The 8,885-nt window shown below is 49.6% G+C and overlaps 1 long non-coding RNA gene across 1 annotated transcript; it reads left to right on the top strand.

The window, feature by feature from the left end:
- The first annotated feature begins 2,409 nt into the window (after positions 1-2,409).
- On the top strand, positions 2,410-5,164 carry LOC111823813. Its single transcript, XR_002826920.1, has 2 exons — positions 2,410-3,891; positions 4,855-5,164. It is a non-coding gene; the product is annotated as an uncharacterized LOC111823813 (long non-coding RNA).
- The last annotated feature ends 3,721 nt before the right edge of the window (positions 5,165-8,885 follow it).

Here is an 8,885-nt window from a genome sequence, read left to right as displayed (position 1 = left end):
GTTGTGTTGCCTGAAGGACAGCTGGCGGTGGGAGCCTGGCTGCCATGGAAGAGTCTCCACCCAGAGACACTCAGGAGATGGAAGTGGAGCTCAGTTCTCACCACACACACACACACACACGTTTCCCCCCTCTCACAACTGAAGAGGCAGTGCTCTTCAGCACATAACAATCGGGGACTCTAGCCACACGTGTGTCTGTGTGTGTTTCTTAAATGCGAGTCACATTTCCCACTGACACTGATTTGCAAAGTTTCTAGGTCCCTCTATCTAGAAACTCTTGTATGTCTCAAGAGCTGTGTTGTATACTCTGGATTTTCCTAGGGTGGGATGTGTATGTTTCAAGTGCTTTTTATCGGGGGAGAGTAGAGTGGACTTTTATGGAGGGGATAAGACATTTTAGCTGCTGGAGACTTTTTCTGGTTCTGCAAGAAACCCAGGCTCAAGTACGAGCTGTGCGAATAGAACTTGGCCTTTGACCCTGGAGCTCTAGGCCAGTTCAAAAGGTCCATCTCTTTTTACATGTATAGAGCATTTGTGGTGATCATTGGGTAAATAAGGTAAAGCCCAAAGCCTTTTTTTATAATCCACCTCCCTCCCCATATCTTTTTCTGGCAACCTACAGAGTAAGTTAGGAAAGCATCTGGAATTATTACAATAATAGCTAGTATGTCATGAGCATTTAGTATATGTCAGGCATTGTTCTGAGTGTTTTGGATGGTGTTGGATATACAGCAATTTCTGACTTTTAAAAATCTGTTTTCTCTTGATAGAGACCCCTTTATGTCTTGGGGTCTTTGTTGGTGGTTGTACGGACTAGACAGAACAACAGAATGGGCAGCAGTGGCTTCCTGCTGCCCAGTTAGAGTCTGCCAACCGGAGATGTCTGGGTGGTGTTTTTCTCTCCGTCTTCAGGTCTTTCTTTAAGCCACCATGCCTGTTGGCAAGTAGAGCTACCCTTCAGGATTTGTTGGGGAAGATCTGTATTCCTTTTGTAGCCACCCTTTCTTCCCTGCCCTCTTTGGAGGTGAAGAGCTACAGACTTGGCTGCCTGCCTCCTTCAAAACAACCAGCCTGCTCTTGTCTGCAGTTGGTGTGATAGTGCATCTAACAATGCCCCAAAGTGGCCCTCTTCCCGCCCCCACCACCTGTTCATTGTGGTCCTAGTTCATGAGCTGGTGTGTACAGAGCCCCGCTCCCAGCTTCCGATCACAGAGGTCGGAATCCTCAGACCCTCCAGCCCACGCCTCCCTGCTGCCTTGGCCAGGGCTCAGCCAGCCTTTTCCAGACACTCCCTTCTCCAAGAGACTTTCTTCCTAGGACTCTCCGAAAAGATGAATTAACGGTAAAACGTGCTTTTTATTTATTTTTTAATATATGTTTATTGATTTCAGAGAGGAATGGAGAGGGAAAGAGAGAAACAGAAACATCAATGATGAGAATCATTGATCGGCTGCCTCCTGCATGCCCCACACTGGGGATCGAGCCCACAACCTGGGCATGTGCCCAGAGCAGGAATTGAACCGTGACTTCCTAGTTCACAGGTCGACCTTCAACCACTGAGCCACGCCAGCCAGGCTAAAAGGTGCTTTTTAAGAAGACACTTGTAATGGAAAATGGCTGTCATCTCTTTTACCATACTCTACTCCTAGGCCAAGTGCCTAGACAACAGGGCACCCTGAAGCAGGACTGTCATTGTCACCAAAAATGAACAACAGTGCGTGGCTTTGGGGGCAACCTAGGCCTAAAGCCAGAAGCCGACATGTACTCAGTCTGACTGAGAAGCTGTGTTTTCCAGTCTTCTCTTCTGACCACTGATCTGGCCAGCTAGCCAAGGCACCTGCCCCTGTGGCCCCTTAGCAATAGGGTCCAGCAGTCTGCCCTTGGCCCAGGGTCAAGACCGCAGTAGCAGTGATGGGCCTGGTGAGGTGGATGTGAGGCATGTCCCGGCTTCGGTTGCCAAGCAGGGAGACTGTTCTAAAGAGCATTTGCTCTTTGCTGCGTCAGGGAACTGCCCCAGGCTCCCTTTGGTTCTCTCTCTAGCTGGAAGTTCTTCCGGGCCTTCCTTAGCCCTTCCCCCCTACAAGGCAGTATCCACTCACGGTTCCTCTTCTCCAGCCTCATTCCTCATCTCCACCTGGTTCATATCTCCTTAGCCCAGTGGTTCCCAACCTTATTTTGTCCATGCCCCACCTAAGCATCTCTACCTGATGCCCCCCTGTGACATATAATTCTCATTCAAAAAGTGAACTATTCACGTGGAGGAAGCCTAAAAGGCCATGAACTTGGTCTAAACAAGCTTCCAAAGAACATGGCATCTATGAAAGAGAAAAATAAAAGAACAAAAGGACAGTTGAAGTACTGAGGAAGAAATCACTAAGAAATTGTTTTAAAAAATAGTAATAATGTGAAAAAAATAGAAAATAGTTTCAAAACATAATAGAGAACTGAAATGCATAAATATGTCACAATACATACTTATATAATATGTATGAGGCCTCTAGAACCATAAGAAATGCAAAAAGTTTACTGTGAATAACTCATTTTCGAATTGCCCCCCTTAAAAATCAAATTGCCCCCCTGTGGGGCGTGTGTCCCACGTTGGAAACCGCTGCCTTAGACCTTTCGCCCTGCTCAGCCACCCCAAATACTTCGAAGTAACCCTCTTTTACCTCAAGTCCTCTTGTTTCAAGCCGTCACCCAGGATTTGAAGTTTAGGGAACCCCATTTCTGCTGCCCATGCTGCTTGCAGAACAAAAAAAGTTCCTAGGTTCCATGGGGAACACAGAACTCATTGCCCTGCTGTGGACTGTGGTTAAGATCTTAAATATGGTTAATCGACTATTCACCTACAATGGGGGGCCCTCACGGGCTGGCCCGAGGACACAGCCTCTGTTTCTAACACGTTTCTGTGGGTAAATAGTTCCTTCTCAGAGCAGAACTCTTGGCAAGCTGGGCATTTCTTTGGTAGCTGCAAGAGATTTGCATGTGCTTATGGAAGTGTCCTCGTTACTTTGTAGTCACAGCACCATCTATCACAAAAATTGTCCTGCTGTATGCAAATGACAATGACCAAAAGAAACACACACACCACTTCCTCCCCACAAAGCTTGCCAGAGACCTGTACTCACTTCCCGTGACTGTTCTGCTGGCCAGGTGAGAGTGAACTCTCCATTCTGACCGATCTGACCCGTTGCAGGTGGCGCTGGAAACAGGTGCCCTCGCCTGCTTGGTTTTTAATGTTCTGCTGTGGGAGGAAGAGAGCACCTCTGCCTGAGCAGGAGCAGCCCAGTCGGATTTGTGGAAAGACCAGCCCGTTGAGTTTCTATTGGTCACTTAGGTGGAGCAGCCACATTGTAGCCCAGCCAGGTGGGGACAGTTCCGAGGCGAGTGTGCAGCGATGGCCTTAGGTGGCGTCTTTTCTTCTGCTTCAGCTCTGACCTCTGGCCATGGTGACTTCTGGGGCAGCAAACTTTGTCCCAGTGTTTTTTCTGACATTTCCTCCTCCTTGAACTCCCTCTTTGGAACTGGAGGAGTAGGACAGCAATATTTTCCCCATTTCCAGACGGAGATGCAGTGGGAAGGGGCACTTGCTTTATTCAGCACCTCGCAGTGTCGGAGGTGCCGGCCTGGGTGGGACCCCGAAGGCCCTTGTCCCAGCGCAGGGCTGGGTCTGCTCCCAGCTCAGCACGAATGGTTTAGGAAACCACATTGGAAAGGGCAGAGACAAAGGGTAAAATCGGCACCCAGGTAGCAAGGCTGTTGCATCAATGCTGAGAGTTTTTGGCTTTTTGTTTTTTGTGTGTGTTTTAAGATCTCGTGCTTCTCTTTTACTTTGTGTTGGCAAAAACCCTGGGAGAAGATGGGAGATTCTGGAGGAGATGATTATGCTGGGTGAGTCAACTGAGCTCCCAGCTGCTGTTTTTAGTTCCTTTGCTTTTCTGGACTAGGAGGCAGTTTGAGGAGGGGGGAGGGGCAGGGGGCAGGGTGTGGTTGCTGATTTGTGTAGCAGGACTCGGAGGCAGGTGTATAGGTGACATTTTTTGGCCATCTCGGGCCTTACAATCAGTACGTTGATTCAAGGAAGAAATTTTAAAGCAGAGCTCTCAGTGTGGCAAACAGTAAATAAATGTTTTCTCCAAGTCCCTGTTGCTTTCCCAAATCAGTACCTCTTAGAATGGCTCCAGCAGCACTGCCTTGTCACAGCAGGACACAGTGGCCCTGATAGCAAAGCCGTGGAAGGATTGAGTTAGAAGCAGAGAGAACTGTCTGAAGTGAGAGAGCCTGGTGGTGGTTGGGCAGCAGGAAGTTTGGAGGAGAGGGTTCCCCCTCTGTGATGAAAGGAGGGTTTGGGCTTGATTGAGGGGGGCAGAGACTGGGTGGGGGGGGGCGCTGCTGGTTCTGGGCTGTGCCTGTATCTGAATCTGTCTCCAGATTGCCTTGAGCTTTGTGTTAGGAGGAAGCACAAGGCTTTATGCCCACATGAGGAGGCTTGTTGATGGAACAGACACTCCAGTTGTCATCTGTCCACGGGAGAGGGGATCGCGCACTCGCTGCCCCTTGGAAGCTGTCTGCAGAGTACACTGGTGACGTCCTAACATGTTTTCTCACTCGTTTTTACACATTTATTTGTGCAGTACCTTGTTGAATACTTCCGCCATGTGCTTAGGCGTTGTTGTGGGCCATGAATTAGACAGACCAGGGTCCCTCCCTTTGTAGAATAGTATAGTGGGAAGGGCAGACAGTAACCAAGCAACTTCACAGGGCAACAGATATCCTGAAAGAGGGGAGAGGGGTTTTGTGGCAAGAGGTTTTGATCTTCTTTTCTCTGCTCTTGTCTTTTCTCCTGGGGGACAGAGGGGTAGGGTGACTTCAAGGCCAAAAAGTTGTACCACTTTGATTTGGTAAGTATAGTCAAACCTCGGTTCTCGAATGTCTCCCATCTCGAACAATTCGCTTCTCAACCTGACAACCCTTTCATGAAAGCTATATGACCAGTCACAAGTCTCTCAGGCGACAGAGAAGAGGATGCCCGAGTATGAGCCAGTTTACCACGGTTAACATCTCGGGATATTGTGCTATGAATATTTTTGTGTGTGTGTGTGTGTTTTTTGTTTTTGCTTTTGTAGCTGCTTATTATAATTATTAAATTTTCATTTTTATTGTACATTTCCTTTTTATTAAATTTTCTTTTATATGTCATGTCCTTTTTGTTTTTAAAGTGTTTATTTATAGATTAGACATGTACTATATATACAAAAGGTTAAAACAGGGAATCATTTGGGGGTCTGGGACGAATTAATTCAATTTACATTATTTCTAATGGGAAAAAATGATTCGGTTTTTGAATAGCCTTCTGGAAATAATTAAGTTTGAGAAACAAGGTTCCACTGTATTTTAACATGGGCCAGCTAGGTGCAGGCACTGTTAGGCACTAAGCGCATACAGAAGTGAGCAAGACATTGTCTTGATCACTCAGAGCTCATGGAAACACAAAGTCAGAAGCAACAAACGGCTACAGATAGGATGGTGTGAGAGTCCAGAGCGGGAGAGATCACTCGCAACTGAGAAGCTATCTTGATAATTCTTTAAACAAAAGGGATTAAGAGGGCTGACTTACCTGGACCACTTAAAAGAAGGCATTATGTGGCAGCTGGTGCTTTGCTTTAGTGAGTATCTGTGGTAGCTCTTGCTACCATAGCTCAGATCCCTTTCCTACCGCCCCAGGGCGGTAGCTGGGGTCCCACCACAGGGCTAACTCCAGAGGACGCCCTCCGCTCCCACACCAGATGCAGGCAGGCAGTGTGCTAAAAACATGAATTACTTGCAAAGAAAAGGAAGTTCGAGGGAGGCCCAGGCACCTCAGCTGCACTGGTTAGTCTCCATGAGCTCCCACAATCCTCTGTGGAATGAGCCAAACCTTTCTGCTGCAGGCTGCCTTCTGCCTCCCCCAGAGCCCGGGCTGCTGGCAGGCTGGCTCTCCTGTGATATGGAGGAACTTGTTGGTCTCCATGGTTACAGTAACCCACTGGTACGGGAGGAGCTGAATGGAGTGTGAGGCTGGCAATGTGAGCTTCCCCCAGCCCTTGGCACCCTGTGGTACGGGTCTGAGGCTGTTTCTTGGGGCTTGTCTGGAAGGAGTTAAGGAACTGACGAGGAAGGGAAGAACAGGCACCCCTCCGTCCTCCTCTGGGCTACTCAGGGCAGAGATGGGTGCCTTCTCGCTCATCCACTCGTCTTGGCAGGAGTGGTTTCATGTTAGGAAAGGGTCTTCTTTACGTGACAGCCCAGCCATGGTAGAATTATGACTTGATTCTAGAAGGAATACCAGCTTTGCCACTCTGGTACTTGTAGTCAAGATCTTGGAGATTAAAGCTCTTCTTAGGGCTCAGAGAATCCCTTGAGATGAGAAGAACGGTCCTACCTGAAAGTAAAGAAATTGGGAAATATTGTCGAGACCTTACCGTGTACCAGCACCAAGGCCCAGGCAGCACCATGTCCCAGCCGCACTGACCCTGTGAGTGTGGACAGCCAGTGGCCTCGTGTCCCAAGTGAGGACACAGACTAAGAGAAGGCAAATCATCTTGCTCCGTCAGCTGGTAAGGACCAAAGGCAGGACTCCCTCCCACTCAAGTCCGTCTCTCTCCAGAGCCTCTCCTCCCATCATGCAGCAGGCAGAGAGGCTGCAGTGAGTCTAATGTGCAGTCCCCTCCCTAAGTTCTAGAAGGCGGGAACCAGGTCTCTGAGCTTTGCAATGGCCCTGGCTCCAGAGGTAGGCACTCAGCAAAGGTTTGCCGAAGCGACAGCAGTAGTTGGGGAATGAGAGAGAGCTCCCTCCGTGGACTCCACCAGTGTTTCAAGCGACTCTGATGACAGGACGTTGAGGGGTGCTCATTGTATTGTGGCTTCAGTGAACTAAGGAGGGTGAGCTGGAGGTGGCTCAGTCTGATCTCATGCCAGGTCAGCTCTTGCCTGCTGGACTTCCCAGGCAGGCCCTGGCTTCGGCTGTGGCTGCTTTGAGGCCCGCAGGCTGCTCCCCTCGTGGCCCAGGCTGCAGTGCTGGTCACCCTGGCTGGGGATGAGGCTTGCAGCCCAGGGTGTTAAAGACGCTGCCTTTACTTCAGTTTCAGGCTCTGCTTGTGTCCTTTGTCAGGGAGGCACCTGGCTGGAGAAAGGAGTAGCCCTTTGACTGTTTGCCACAGCTTCACCTCCTCTCTGCAATGGGGTATTAAGGAATGGGGGTCCCCCAGGTGCAGCCATCACAGTTAGCTTCAGGGGTGTGGGAGTTGCATCCAGCCTCCCCACTGGTCAGTATTTACCACAGCTTTACAAGATCTCCTACCCAGAATGCTCCACTGGTTTATTACCTCCTGGCAGTTGAGAGTGACAGTTATTCAGGATCAAAGGATGCAAAGAAAGCGCTTGGATGCAGTGAAGGAGGAAGGGTTAAAGAGCTAGTGACTTACTAGGGCCGTGTGACTTTGCAGCTTAGTCCAACCCCGTCTGCCCTGGCCTCTCTGAGGTCAGTGCTTGGTACTTCCTCATATAGAAAGCCCCTTCCTGCCCGGCAGATAGGACTGAGGAAACCACCTTCCAGTCGCTTCTGAGTAAAGGGGCAGGTGGTCCCAGGCCAGCCTGAGCCCACGGTCCAGGTCAGGGCCCACTTTGGAAAGGAGTGGTCCACTTAGGGGACCACCTGGGAGGCCTTTAAAACAGCCCTCCACTGCTGACCTTGCCAGGCAGTGGCCTTCCTGTGGTCCCAGCACCTTTCCTGCATCTTCACCTCTTCACCTCTCTGGTCTGGAGGAAGAGCCAGGGACTTACCTTTTGGGGGAAGTAAAAGCAGATTAGGCATCAAGAAGGGTTGATGGCTGGTTGAGGGGACAGCAGAGCACTCAAGTGGGCACAAAAGCCCTGGGCTCAGTCCCAGCTCTGCCTGGGAGGCGCGGGACCCTGGGCAGGTCTCTTCACTCCTGTGCTTCAGTGTCTCATCTGTAAAGTGTGGGTCCTGCCTACCCCGTCGGCCTCTGGTGTGAACACAGCAGTGCTTGCTGGCAGACGTTGCTATCAGAAATGCCTGATCTCATGTGTAAGACAAACGCTGAAGTAGTGTGATCTTCAGGTGTCTGTGCTCAGGTGTGGGAGGGCACCGAGGGGATTGTGGCCGACCAGCATGGGGTCTTTAAGGTGTTGCTTCATGGGAAGGATCCTAGCCTAGGGTAGTGGAATGAATGGGAAGTAGATGGCGAGCCAGAAGCAAGGCCAGGATCAGAACCCAGAGCACAGACAAGGTCAACGGGGGCTTTGCCGGAGGAAGTGTGAGGAAGGGCTGCCTCAGGCCCTAGGACAGTGATGGCGAACCTGTGACACGCGTGTCAGAGGTGACACTCGAACTCATTTTTTTGGTTGATTTTTCTTTGTTAAATGACATTTAAATATATAAAGTAAATAGCAAAAATATAAGTCTTTGTTTTACTATGGTTGCAAATATCAAAAAATTTCTATATGTGACACGGCACCAGAGTTAAGTTAGGGTTTTTCAAAATGCTGACATGCTGAGTTCAAAAAGTTCGCCATCACTGCCCTAGGAGCTTGTAGAGAGCAGCCTTGTTGTGTGTGTGTGTGTGTGTGTGTGTGTGTGTGTGTGTGTGTGTGTGATGGGGGCGCTGGAGGTTGGTGGGAACTTAGGGATAGATTCCCAGAAACATGGTTGGAAGGGACTTAGAGGGACATTTCATTCTTCAGCCTTTGGGTAAAATTTAGAACCCAAAGACCTCTAAAGGGCTCACTGGATCCCTGGACCCCCTGAAATTGGTCCAAGATATTTTGCGTGTAAGTCACATGCATTTTTCTAAGGCTACCAGCCGTGGGCAAACTACCGCCCGCGG

This window comes from Myotis lucifugus, unplaced genomic scaffold (assembly GCF_000147115.1).
Source record: "Myotis lucifugus unplaced genomic scaffold, Myoluc2.0 scaffold_703, whole genome shotgun sequence".
In the NCBI taxonomy this organism is placed as follows: Eukaryota; Metazoa; Chordata; class Mammalia; order Chiroptera; family Vespertilionidae; genus Myotis; species Myotis lucifugus.
Note: the sequence above shows the minus strand (reverse complement) of the source record. Positions and strands in the feature narration are given on the sequence as shown.